General features: G+C 39.5%; 1 long non-coding RNA gene across 2 annotated transcripts in view; it reads right to left on the bottom strand.

The window, feature by feature from the left end:
- The window catches only part of LOC136862871 (uncharacterized), a 323,501-nt gene extending 314,140 nt beyond the window's left edge, over positions 1-9,361 (bottom strand). For both annotated transcript variants that reach the window (XR_010859083.2, XR_010859084.2), the window contains exon 1: positions 9,069-9,361. This is a non-coding gene — a long non-coding RNA (uncharacterized lncRNA). The remainder of the gene's footprint in view (positions 1-9,068) is intronic.
- Positions 9,362-14,720: the final 5,359 nt, after the last annotated feature.

Below are 14,720 nucleotides of genomic sequence, written 5' to 3'. Positions count from 1 at the left end.
TTTCCCTGGGAGTCTCCACTATTCGACCCTCTTTTCGCAAAAAAAAAAAAAAAAAAGACGAAGAATGTTCACGAATCACGGCTGTCTGCGGCTTGGTCATTTCAGCTCTGGAACTTTGGACTGTTAGATCGGCAGTGTAGTCCTGTTCGTTAAAAGTGAGAGAATGTGTGGTGTTTCATTTGATTGAGTATTTCATATGAATGCATTGTTTTAATCGCACCATTCATACTGACGTCATGGTAATGTTTGTTTATTTCAGTTGGGAAAACCACTAAGACAGTCTTTCTGAAGGTGTAACAAGGCAGGTGGAGAGTGAGTGTCTACCATTATAATGAAAACTCCCCAACCTGATTGTGACTGATGGTATGCAAGCGGGTCTACCATTACAGTGAAAATTCCCTAACTCAGTCTTCATATGAGAAAAAAGTTTGGTGACTTCCCTGTCGCGGTTCTAGGGTAACATTAAGAGCTATGCAATTTAATGCAATCTTGCTCACAACGTGTACACTAGAATTCTGTATACAATGTAGAATTTCGTAGCGAAGCACGGGTTTATCAGCTAGTAAATAATATGAATAAAGGACTGGAATCAAAGATAAGTTTTTTTGTGGACGATGTTATAGGCTAGTAGTTAAAGTAATAAATAAGATTCAAGATTGCTAGCGACTACAAAAAGCCCTTGACAGTGTTGTGATAGTGTCAACAGGCAATAGAAAGATGGTAAATGGGATGAAACGTTAGGTTGTGAGTTTCACAAAGAGGAGAAAGTCCGCTCAATTTTAATTACTGCGTTGAAGGAGTGAAAGTTTGTAATAATGAAATATTATTGGCTTTGCGTCCCAATAACTACTTTTACGGTGTTCGGAGGAGCCGTGGTGCAGGAATTTAGTACATCAGGTGTTCTTTTATGTGCCAGTAAATCTAGCGACATGAGGCTGACACCTTCAAATACCACCAGACTGAGCCAGGATCGAACCTGTCAAGTTGGGGTCAGAGGGCCAGCGCCTCAACCGTCTGAACCACTCAGCTTGGCTGCGTGTTCCTCATGGGGATCATTGTAAGTATGAAGGTGTTAATATAAGGAACGTTCTTCATCGTGGTCATTACAAACACGGGATTGTAAATAAAGGTTACAGATCTCTTCACATGGTTATGAGGGTGTTTAGGGGTTGTATTAAGGATGTGAAGGAGAGGGAGTAGGCCTCTGTCTCCGAAAAGACTACAATTGAGGTTCGGTTCCATCACATTGGACCCTCACCAGGGTTACTTCATTCGAAAACTCGAAATAATCCAAAGAATTGCACCTCAACTTTTTTCTGGCTGATTTCAGACATAAAAGTAGCGTTACGAAAATACTGAAAAATTTTAGGCTGGGACGACTTAGGAGAAAGGGGAATAGCTTCTCGACTAAATGGCTAGAGTGTAACCCGTTTAAGATAATGACGCCCATTTTACTTGGTAGAATTCTCCAACAGCTTCTAGACCACAACCCAGGAGAACAATACGACATTTCCCCGGAACGCTCAACCACACAAGCAGTAGAATCAGCACTAGTCCTTGCTTTAAACTAATGATAGCCCACATTGCTTCATACGAATTCAAGACAACATGTCCCTTTATGACCTGGTAAGACAATAAAGTCAAAATGGCCTATCTTCGAAGAGCCCTCATAGTTTCGAAATTCACTCCATCCTGTTTAGCATAAGTTACGCCTTACCGGGAACTCCCTCATTCATTCAAGAGATAATGTAATCGCACAACGTCCACCATACAGAAGCCATTCGTAAACTCATAATAGGAGAGTACGAGAAAAAAGTAAGGCTCCGTGGCTAAATGGTTAGCATGCTGGCCTTTGGCCCCGGGTTCGATTCTCGGCAGGGTCAGGAATTTTAACCACCATAGGTTAATTTCTCTGGCATGGAGGATGGGTGTATATGTCGTCTTCATCGTCATTTCATCCTCATCAGGACGCGCAGGTCGCCTACGGGGTCAAATCAAAAGACCTGCACCTGACGAGCCGAACATGTCCTCGGACACTCCCGGCACTAAAATCCATATGCCATTTCTTTTACGAGGAAAAAGAATGAAATACCGCCAGCTTCCTACTCAAGTCTACCTATGACCACTGGGGAGTGGAAAGATAGCAATTTCGAACTTCGCCATCTGTGCACAAGAAAGGCTATCTACGGATTGCATTACAGAATTTGTCTGCAACATGATGGGCGCAACGTGGACTCCCTCTGTCTTTGTTCACTATGCGGACAGCACTGCTTCCTGTATCACATGCTGAACTGTGCTAAACGTTTCTTTATGGAAACGACGAACATTGCGTGTGGATTTTTAATCGTTTAACTTTCTTTTCTTGTACACAACGCGTTTAAGAAAGCTATTCATTCATAGTCCTATATTCCGAGCTATCAGTGGAAAGATTGCGTGGAATGAATACACGAATGAATTTGACTGGTGTTTTTAAAAGTAGGAAAATCACAATATGAAGATAAAGTTGGAATTCAAGAGGACAAATTGTGGCAAACATTACTTTACAGGTAGAAGAGTAAGGGATTAGAATTATATACCAAGGGAGGTGTTTGATAACTTTCCAATTTCTTTGAAATTAGGGGCCTGTTTAAGAAGAGACTAGGTAAACACATGATAGGGAATCTGCCACCTGGGCGGCAGTCCTGAATGCTGATCGGTGGTGGCTGGTTGATGGATCAATGTATTTACAACAGTCGGAGGTTATCTTGACGGTGATTGATCCATAATTATTTTTATAAATTCTCATCAAATTATCTGCTAACCAGAAGGTTTTATTTTTCCTAGAGGGTTTTTTACCAACTCCTCTACAAGTTACTGAATGCCACAACAGTTATCATAATGACATAAGCCCACACCTAGTGAACTATATGGGTCCAGTAACTGTATGCCTATTGTCTCTTAATTGAAAGAAGAATAACAAAAGAATCCCCTGTTTCGTTAAAGGAGAGCCGGTTCTTCAGTTCTTCGGATGAATATTACTGTTTTCTGATAACAAATTCCTCTTCCATGGGGATCGAGTTAGGATCAGACTGGAATTTTGGAGTTCCTAAAAAGTGCGAGCACCGTGCTTCGAAAAGGAATTAAGTTAAAATTCATTGTTGCCTTACTCAATTTAAATGTAAATATTCCCCTATTATTACCCAGTCGACTGTTCACTTCCTTCTGTATCCCTCATCATTAAACTTCTAATTGCCTCTCTCACATATTCACAACTAATTCCAACGCCTTGCATATTTCCCTTCACTCGCTCATCACGTAACTTCTTTGCAAATTATCCCTCTGGAGCACCAACAACTATTTCCTCTCTCTTGACAATTGCCTCCCTTCCTTTCACACTCATCAACTGACTCACTAACTCACTCCTTGCCTACTTCACTTCTCTCATTTACTGACTCCCTTTCCTCACACTTACGGACTGACTAACTTCATGCCTTCTTCCCGTGTAATTTTCTAACTCCCTTTCCCTCGTGTCCACAGACTGACTCACTAATCGTTGCCTACTTCCCTCTATGTAACAGACTCCTTTTCCCTCATAGGCCTATCCATTGACTTATTCACTTGCACACTCGTTGCCTACTACATCCCTCTCAAAATCTCATTACCTTTCCCTGATACTCACTTACTCATACCTTGACTACTATTCCACTCTCGTAATCTGACTCCCTTTCTTTTATATTCATGGACTGAGATACCTGCTAATTACTTGCCTTCTCTCCCTCTTCCTCTCTCTCTGTCTCTCTCAATATTTTCCCCCACATTCATAGACTGACTCACTTAATCACTCTTTGCCTACTTCCGTAACTCACTGTCTGACTCACCCATCCGTACCGGACCTCACTCATTTTCACTATCAATCAACTAACTACATACCCCACCAACTAGCGCTTGACGTAGATGGTTAGTGGCTGGCACGATAAAGAACCTCCTAATCGGGACAAAATGCAAAATACCGGTACTCTAACGTATCTCAATAGGTCTATCAGTAGCAAGCGAAGGCATGTAAAAACAAATGGCATTTATTATTATTATTATTATTATTATTATTATTATTATTATTATTATTATTATTATTATTATTATTATTACTATTATGATTATTATTATTACTATTACTATTATTATTATTATTATTATTATTATTATTATTATTATTATTATTATTATTATTATTCAGTGGCTACAACCCATTTAATCTCTCTTATTTGTCTGACTCCCTTTCCTTCCCACACCTTCACTTATTATCACACAGTTTACCGCTCTTTCTCATCTTCTCCTTACCACCGTAATTTCATACCCCCCACCACCTTTGCTAAAACCAAACCATTTCTGCCTTATTCATCACTCTTTTTACCCTTCCGTTTCCATTACTACTCCTGGCCATTCACGCACGCATTCTTAAATATCTCATGCCTTACATTCTCAGATTACTCCCTTTAACTTGTTCCTTGACTTCATCCTCTTCCTTACGTACCTTCCATCCCTCAGTCTTTTCCTTCCTCACACACTCATAATTCTGCCTACCTCCCACATCTTGTAATCCATACCCTATTTATTCCTTGTCTGCTTTTCCTGTGTCCTTGTTCAGTTAGTTTGAGTAATAATGTTATTGTTTTACATCCCACTAACCACTTTCGCAGTTTCCGAAGACACTAAGGTGTCGGAATATTGCCCCTCAAGTATTCTGGAGCTGGTGGATTTGAGCACCTCCAAATAAGCCTTCCACCAGACTGAGCCGGATCGAACCCGCCAACTTGGCCTCAAGAAGGCCAGCGCTTCTACCATACGAGCCACTCAGTTCAGGCGAGTTACTTCTCCAAAATAGTTTAAAGTGAGAATTTGGGTGCAATTCCTCTCCACTTCGCCACCCCTTACTCACCCCCCCCCCCCCCACCCTGTCGCTCTCTCTCTCTATCCACGTAGTAGGGATGATGAAACATTATTAAGAACATATTTCGCTTCTAAACATTATTAAAAGAGATACTGAAAGTAAAGACAACTTTACTAAAATATTTAACATTCTTCTTTCGGTTTAGAATTCGGCTTATAGGGCCTGCTTGGAATACAAGATATTTTGTATTTCTATTTCTATGGGATGAAATGAGACAAACTGTTGAAAATAGAGTGTTTCGCCAAGAGCTTGTCTTCCTTCTTCAACTGTTTAAATCCCGAAGGAAGTAAGTGCCAGTTCAAAGTGATTGCCTTATAACTTAAAGTCCAAGAAGATGACTTTGAATCACACCAAATCAGCTAACGGAAGTTAAAATAGAAATGTTTGAGTGAGTGAACATAGGTACTTTTAATTTCCAATGAGAAATTATTTTTGAAGTGAATTGAAGAAACGCACGGTCACCTTATTAGGCAGAAAAATTAGGCCTAGTCTATATTTAATAAGTTATTGGATAAACATGTTTTTCTAGTCAATTTTCTAGGACACACCATCCTGATACAAAGGCTATTATGGCCCTCAGTACTTTAAATATTAATTTCCGCGAAGTCAAACAATGTTAATTTTAGAATTCAGAATAATTACAGCCTAGAGGGTGAAGCTTGTTATGTGCTGGGCTCTAATCATGAGTACACTAAGATATGGGTTTATGCCTCTTACAGCCTCTTCTCCTGAACTATAGGCCTATAGTGTATAATAATAATAATAATAATAATAAGAAGAAGAAGAAGAAGAAGAAGAAGAAGAAGAAGAAGAAGAAGAAGAAGAAGAAGAAGAAGAAGAAGTTAATCATAATCATGTTCCAGGAAAAAAGGTCAAAACTAGAATTTAGTGCCTTGGCATGAAGTCAAGTTCATTATCGTTAATAAGCCTACCTGTTGTTTACCACAGGATTTTATTCACCCACTATAGCGTAGACTGAGCAATTGATAGGCTTACTATATTCCCAGTCTCAGATTCCCAAATGCTACATCAGTTATAGGTACACACACCAGAATACAGGCTGCACGATAAGTTATGAATAGGCTACACGTTAATACAGATCGTATTCACAAATGCATAGGCCTATGCCTACTGTAAGTAGATACATGGGGTTGATAAAACCAATGCTCTCCTTCTCAAACAAAACACAGTCGTCATCAAAAACCAATTTATTACCAATGATTTATGTTTTATTTTTCTTAGCAGATGGATAATAAGTCAGGCTAAGTCATCAACGACCTACATCTTATATGGCCAAGTGCTGGTTTCGATCTACGCCGAGTCTAATAGCATGTGGAGGAGATCAAATACATGAGCCTTTTGACATTTGATTTATCAGTAATGAAAAGCAACTCCTCCAGGATAAAATCTTAACAATTTTGGGTCTGAAAATTCATCGATATTTAATTGGTCACAAAACATAATTAGATGATTATTATTATTATTATTATTATTATTATTATTATTATTATTATTATTATTATTATTATTATTATTATTATTATTATTATTATTATTATTATTATCGCCATTGAAATGAATTACATAAAATGAATTGCAGGCCTATTGGTGAAATTTTTGGTTCGGAATACACTTCTATTGCGTAGAGGATCCACGGTATATTTTGTAGATGTAGGGTATACTAAGCATTACGGGGCGTGTTGTAAACTCATCGTGGACAAGAATAACAACATAAAAACATCCAATTATAATTTGTAATGTTCTGACATAGAATTATTTATGCTCATAACCTTGATATAACTCATTCTTACATATTTTTTTAGCTTTTAGAATAATGATAATCGGAAGCTACCGACATTTAAGGCTAAGAACACACGAAAGGTAGAGAAGGATATATTTCCTACATCAAGAGAAACAGAATCTGATCAATATAGTGTAACACATCCCGTCAAATGATTATTTCGCTTATTTCCACGGATATACGTGCCAAGAAATTGATATGTTCCCTGTTGTTTACTGGCGGGCCCGGAGCGCGGACATGTTGGCGTCAGCCGCGGCGCGGCCGGTTCGGCGACTCCGGCCAATGCGAAGCTCTTCTCACGGACACGCCCGCCACTCATCAGTCAATATCCGTAATCCAATAAGAGCTCATTAGCCGATGAAAATAAATGGTCAGCTTTTGTCCCACTACCATGTATGTCTGACGTTCTTGAATAAACAGCGGGTGCCATACGCACGAGGACGAGATTGCTCAGTTAATCAACATCATCAGAAGACAATAGGCAAATGGGCCTAGATTCAGAGACGAGGAACATCCATATCACTTTCTAACTAGAATTCCAAAGAACTGATGAGAATATAAATCTGTAACGGTTCTCTAATTATTACCACGTCACTCTTAAAATTAATATCGAATAATCCTGGCCAATACTGAATTCAGGATTATGACCGTTGCTTTCTCTAAGAGAACTGACTGAGAAGGGACGGTAAAAGAACTTGTAATTAGATCTCAAAGAGTTATCTTTAAGACATATATTACGTAGTCTAACTAAGAGCTTGTGTCAATGTTAAGCAAGTTCAGTCTCTAAAATTATGCTCTATGCCACCACGATTAAAGCCACGATATAGGTAGCATTCCTTAAATATACAGGAACGAACCTAATATGAGCGAATTGTGGAAGTGATTTAAGTAAATGTAAAAACACTTCATGCAAAATTAAATAATAACACAATCATTCAGTCACTTCTTATGAAGCAATCAAGCAATCAATGGGTAGACGTATCCTTAAACTAACGCAAAAGTGGAAGGAAAAGTCCATAACATTTCTCTTAGATTATTTATGATAAAATTCGTTCCTATGGTAATAGCGACTATGAAATACAATTAAAGGTGCACTACTTGTTGTAGTAGGTCTATATTGTACGAATGAACCGGCTAGGGTATTATTAGGCCTACTATTTATAAATTATTATTATTATTATTATTATTATTATTATTATTATTATTATTATTATTATTATTATTATTATTCAAGATAAGAACAGTTAAGGATCTAAGAAATTTGAAGAAAATTATATTTTCTCATTTTAAAGGTAGGCCTAATTAGTATCACATCTTGATATGTAGACCTACTATCATATACGCTAAACACTTTCGAGGAATTTATTCTCATTTATTTTCAAGAATCTCTTTCTTCATAGTCTATGTTATAGAGTGAAATGATGTAAGCTGCGGTTTAGTTACTAATGTGCAGGTAATCACACAATAAGAACTGAGGAATAATTTATAAAAGTATATCACAAGAACCAGAGTAATTATAGCCTACGAGCATTCGTTCACACTTCCAAATATGTGTGTGTGTGTGTGTGTGTGTGCGTGTGAAAAAGGGAGAGAATATACGCGTGCGCGTGCGTAAGTGTGAAAGAAAGCGGAAAATGAATAAGATCTACATTATTAAGTGATATGTGGAAATTAAAAACATTTCTTATTGCTGAACGCTTTTCAAAATATTGCTTTCTAAAAGCCATTTACTAATTCAAGCGGAGGAGATGAGATATGAACTAAATAATTAAAAGTAACTTTTTCTATTTTGGTAAGTCGTGAGGATGCCTGTAATTAATCAAATTAGTAAGTCGCAGAGGGGAGGCTTGTATTGTCCAGCCCTCCGGGAGACGCTTGGAGTCCCCAGCTCCTTGGCAAAGCTGAGCGCCCGTATCGATCGAAGACACAGACCCACCTTGCCACCGCCCGCGACGCCATCTTGCATCTGGGCCCCTCGCTCATTAAGGAGTAGCTTGGTAGAACTACATAGACCCAAGCAGGAGCTGCACACAAGTCTAAGAAAGACTGATATTGAGGTCAGAATTACCATCACTTCTCAGGGTAGAAAACGAAACTTGATCGGAACATAACAGAATATTTGATGACCATCTAAGGAGATTGAGATACAGTACGAAATGAAACTAGTCACGAATACAATGGTAGTAAAAGCAAACTTGTCTTCGTTCCCACACGTCATGCGAGGTGGCTGGAGGGTGGCTTTGGATGCTGCAGCCTAGCTCATCTCAAGCAAAGCCAGCACATGCAAGCTGGTAGCTGGAAACAGGTTCACAAGCTACAGAAAATACAAAAGTGGCTTACCTTAGTACTTGCTTGTGACGTAAGAGGATGCCGTAAGATTCGAACGAACGTTGGCCTAGGCTTAAAAGTTAAGATTCAAGAAACGGAGAAAACAAAACAACAACAAAAAAGAAGACTAATGCATTCCCTGGTGACTGGTGTCTTCCTGCACGGTTGCGGCTCAACGGACCTTTTTACATTTTTCAGCTCGGAAAGCTGGTTCTCTCCCCCCACTACCAGCGTTGGAAAAAAGGGGGAAAAGATCCTAAAACGCGCGTGGAAGCAGCGCCAAATAGGCCACGCGGCCAACTGGATATTGTGTCACATAAAAACGCAACCAATACGTTGAATGTCCAGTTTTTCTTTTTGCCATCACTTTTGCGATTTTTAGTGCGGCGAGGGGTGTAGAAGGGAGGTGAAATTTTTAGGAAGTATGACGTGCGCAAGTAACGGTCTACCCTTTCCCCTCCAAGGCTGTTACCGCAAGGCACGCCCCCGACCAATCGCGAACCAATCAGAGCGCTGGGGAGGGGCTACATACAGAATTGATCATCTTCTCGACAAGAAAACTTGTCAGTGAGTGAAAAAGAAAGTACATTTCTTGGGTTGGCAAAAACTCTATGGATGAACTATTGTTGCTACTTTATGCATTAATATAGTGCAAGAACGTGATTCACGCTGAAAATAAAGCTTGTTTACATGTGCTTCCATTTCTAATATCATCCAGAAAAATTAACCGAGGAAACTTCCTCTGAAATGAAAGTGTTTCAAGCTGAACAGTGCTAAGTCATATGATCCGGAGTCTCGTCTTGGAGAAAGTGCGGTGGTCTGGTCGTATTGATGGGATCGACATGCCGGTTTCTTCGCCACTCTGCGCATGCGTACATTGCCAGCGTCGTCTTCTTCCTCGCTGCGTCATCCGCTCGGCTTGGCGTCGGGTTACGGACGAGATGCCTTCTAGCTCAGCCACTCCATTCTATGTCAAGCTCTCTGGTAACGTCATGATTTGCACTGCCTATTTCCTGGCAAGTCGGATATCCTGTGGCACAAATCACTCGAGTAAGCCTACTGAAAGACCTCTCTGTACCTTGGGTTAAGCCTAGAATTTCTCTTGAAATCAGACTGGTTTAAACCTGTTCACTTCACTTTTTCTGTCAGACTCTTTACTGCGATAAGCTATAAGCTGTGGTTTATAAGAGAACAGGTTCTTGTCATCTTCAGTCTTTACGTACTGTTTGGATGAACTTGTCTGTCCTGCTGGGTGAGGTCATAGCAATTGCTATCTGCAGGTTCTACTGACACACATTTCTCATCGATTACTCCTTAGCCTATTGTATAAATTCAAGAGCAAGATATAGGTCTATTATATTTCCTGTATAGGCTTAAGTTTCATTTCATGTTGAAGGACAGGTCAAGACAGGTAGATATCCTGCAGTTTTATAGTCCATTGTAATCAATATCAATTAACAACAGAGAATTCTTTCTTCTCTGTATTCAAGATAGAATTATTATTTTACTAGGAATGCTTGATATTTTATTTATCTTCCTTAATTTTCGCTAAAAAGTAGTCTATTTCTTAATATAGTATATTATTATGAATTTAATTATTTTGCTGGTTAAGATAGCAAAATTTTAATAACTTAACTACACGTAGACTTCTTAAATATACTACGACACAAGGTAGGCTATGCTACATGGAACGTTTATTGTGATATTCTAGAGCACATGCCAATATAATATATTTTTTAAAAAAAGCAAATCTCTATGGCTCAACAGCCGGTCCGAAGGCCAACAGGTTACGAAATGGCATGTGGTCAGCACGACGAATGCTCTCGGCCGTTATTTTTGGTTTTCTAGACCGGGACCGCTATTGCACCATCGATAACTTCTTATTTGTAATAGTTATTGGTTTTACGTCCCACTAACTACATACGTTTAAGGTTTTCGGAGACGCCATGGCACCGGAAGTTTGTCCCGCACGAGTGCTTTTAGGTGAGAGCAAATCTACCGACACGAGGCTGGCGTATTCGAGGACATTGAAATACCATCACACTGAGCTAGATTCGGACCTGTCAACTTGCAGTGAGAAGGCCAGCGCCCTACCGTCTATGCTACTCAGCCCGGTGCACGTAAGCTGAATGGACGTCCAACAAGCCTCAGATCCAGGTAAAAATCCCTGACCTAGCCGGGAATCGAACATAGACCCCCTGCGGGTAAGATTCAGGCAGGCTACCCCTACAACACGGGGCCTATGAAACATACCTTAACTTCAAAATGTTCAGTCTGCTCTGAAGGCTTTTGTCATTGAGCAAAGTTCTATAAATATGTTGTTAATTACTAGGCCTATGTGTGAACAGCAAATTTAATCACTATCAGCAACAAAACTATGCGTTTCCGGTGGCATGGAGTTGTTCTTCCTAAATGTTACTTTCGGTAATTTATTGTCAAACGTAGTCTAGAGTCAAATGCATGAGCATTTACCTAAATAGCGTTTAGATTCAAACATTCTCTACTAACTTCTGCGTATTCGTGGACAACCATTAGGCCAATAAACTTCACAGCAGCTAGTTCTTCAACCGTTAAATATTAGGTCCTGAAATTAAACTAGGTATTTTGTGAGTAAAAGGAAGTGTCTCAGTCTTAAAATTTGTAATGATGATCAGAAGTATAGCGCTTATTCCATGACTCCTCAAGTTAGTTGAAGTGATAAAAACATACATACTGCAAAGAATACGATGTTAGAAGATAATATATTAGAGGCCATCGAGCATTTATATCAGTCCTTAATATAATATATCACGAACAGTGATCTGGTACTATGAATCGTAGGGTACTTTTTTTACAGAGATAAACGGTAACGGGTCTTTCTCGCTTGCGTTCTGTGAAATAAACCGATTTCTGTATTTAATATCGCTACCCTGCCTTATGATCCTACGAACACACGAATACGTAAGCATGGCCAAAAAATACATCCCATGCAACTAAAATAAATAAATAAATAAACAAACAAATAAATACATATATAAATAAATAAATAAATAAATAAATCATCAAACAAACAAACGAACGAACAAATAAATAAACGAACAAACAAACAAATAAACAACAATAACATCAACGCAGCAACAACAACAGAAAACTTAGCCTACTCTAGACTACACACTGACATGGAGCTAGAAACAGGTGTTAATATAGAGCTCAATTTCGAGAAGTTACGAATTCTAATATCTAAGAAGCACGGGTAGATAAATACAGTATTGCCTTCAGTGAGTTAATTATAGACTACTACTACTACTACTACTACTACTACTACTACTACTACTACTACTACTACTACTAATAATAATAATAATAATAATAATAATAATAACAATAATAATAATAATAATACTGAAATGGTCTATACTTCATACGTTTCCAAGTGTTCAACGTCTATACATTTTTTGTGGTTCTGCAAGCAGGCTTTTATTATTATTATTATTATTATTATTATTATTATTATTATTATTATTATTATTATTATTATTATTATTATTATTATTTATAGAGAATGCTTACCCCTCTTCCCTTTTTGTTAGGAGATTAAATAATCTATCCAGCTTACCCAACCTTGTCATGTAAGTTACTTTCGAAGTGAAACCCTACAACGTAGACCGAGGAAAGCTTAGGCCTATATGAGGAAGTGGACTGACTACTTTCGATAAATACAGGTTAGATATCCTCCTCGCATGGTCCACCGGTCCTGTGTGGGCAAGTTCACTGTTATATTAATAGTATGTTACTGAACATGTTATATTGTTCTGGCAAACTTTTCAGGGGATGTTTTCAGAGCCCAATTTTCAACGCGAATACAATTATACGTTGAGGGGTATTGTCTTAAAGAACACTTACACTCATTCTTCCCCCTTACCCCCTAGTATTTAACTCTCATTTAAACTCATCCTGCTGAATGGCATGGTAGCCGTTTGGAGCGGAGACTTTTAGGTTCATCATCAGTCTCATGCATTACTCACAGGTACCGTTGGGCTAGGAACTATAATTTTTGTGGCATCTAAGCGACGTGAGGAGGGAAGTAGCCTACTGTAGCCTCTGCAAAATATTAGAATGGAACTTGGTGAAATTGATCATTAGGCTGATGATCAATTTCACTCTTTTATTCTATATAAATGCTGTTCTTAGTATCTCACCAAAATTCCTGCTCAAAATAATTTCCAATATTATCACTTGGCTTTGGTTAGTGGTCAAGTGACGTGTTAACAGGGACTGGGGATTTGAAAGGGACCAAAATAGACGCAAAAACGTATGAAGATACTGATGTCATAACTTCTGGAAAATGGTTGCCCAAGGTAGTCGACTGGACTAGCCTTAGTCCTTGCAGATCTACGGCAGGTTAAACGACTAGGTAGGCACATGGCCAGTAACACATTAGAGTATGAAGGATAAAGAATCTCCCGAATATTCCTAGCGCGAAGCAGGATCAAAAGTGTCAACATGTCATGAAAGGTAGCCTACTGCACGTCTACAGCTCATAGACTCTGTTACGGACCTTCGCCTACCAAGGCGTATGGCCAGCGGGCTGCTTGGCTTTCAAGACCGGTCCGCTGCCTCTCTAATCCATCATGTAGTGCATCAGTTGGTTTCACGAAGTTGAGTGAACCCCGTTGTGTCCCTCTGTTCAGAATTAAATTCCTTGAACGAGTCTTGAATCGAACTCAGGATCTCTGAGTAGGATACAATCACAGCATGTGGCTGGCATTCATCCATCGGCATACTGTAGTCTATATAATTATGACTCCACAAACATTATCCTGAACGATAAGAAGGTGGGAGTTAGGTGCTTCAGCTGTTCAGATTTCAGGATCCAGCCTCAGACAATAGCCTGCTTATCCTGACCGATCCAAACGGAATTCCATGCCTCAACATTGGCCTACCAAGCAATCGCTACTCAGTCCGAAAGCCTGCAGATTACGAGGTGTCGTATGGTCGGCAAGACGAATAATTTCGGCCGTTATTCTTGGCTTTCTAGACCGAGGTCGCTATCTCACCAATCTCTTCAATTGTCCGACTCGTTGGATGAATGGTCAGCGTACTGGCCTTCTGTTCAGAGGGTGCCGGGTTCGATTCCCGGTAGGGTCGGAGATTTAAACTTTCATTGGTTAATTCCAATGGCTCGGGGGCTGGGTGTTTGTGCTTTCTCCAACATCCCTGCAACTCACACACCACACATAACACTATCCTCCACCACAACAACACGCAGTTACCTACACATGGCAGATGCCGCCCACCCTCATTGGAGGATCTACCTTACAAGGGCTGCACCCGGCTAGAAATAGCCAGTCGAAATTACTATTTTAGCTCTACAATTATAGTCACGTAGCCTGAGTGCTACTCGAACCAGTCTTCAGATTCAGCTAAGCATCCTTGACCAGGCCTGGAGTCGAACTCGGGGCCCCCGGGTAAGAGGCAGGCACACTATCCCTGCACCACGGAGCCGCTATCCTGACTGAAGATTTGCTATCTCAAAAATGACGTAGGAATTTCTTCCGGTTTTGAGACTTCTGTCCACACATAGCCTAATCACAGGTGATTACTATTGCTGTTTGATTTTAGCGATATGTGCCTGATGGCTGTGTAAAATATGTTACCATGCCCAGGTATGCAATTAATGGGACA

The sequence above is a fragment of the Anabrus simplex genome, chromosome 2 (genome assembly GCF_040414725.1).
Source record: "Anabrus simplex isolate iqAnaSimp1 chromosome 2, ASM4041472v1, whole genome shotgun sequence".
Taxonomy (NCBI): Eukaryota; Metazoa; Arthropoda; class Insecta; order Orthoptera; family Tettigoniidae; genus Anabrus; species Anabrus simplex.
The sequence above is the reverse complement of the archived record's forward strand: the minus strand, read 5'-3'. Positions and strand labels throughout refer to the sequence as shown.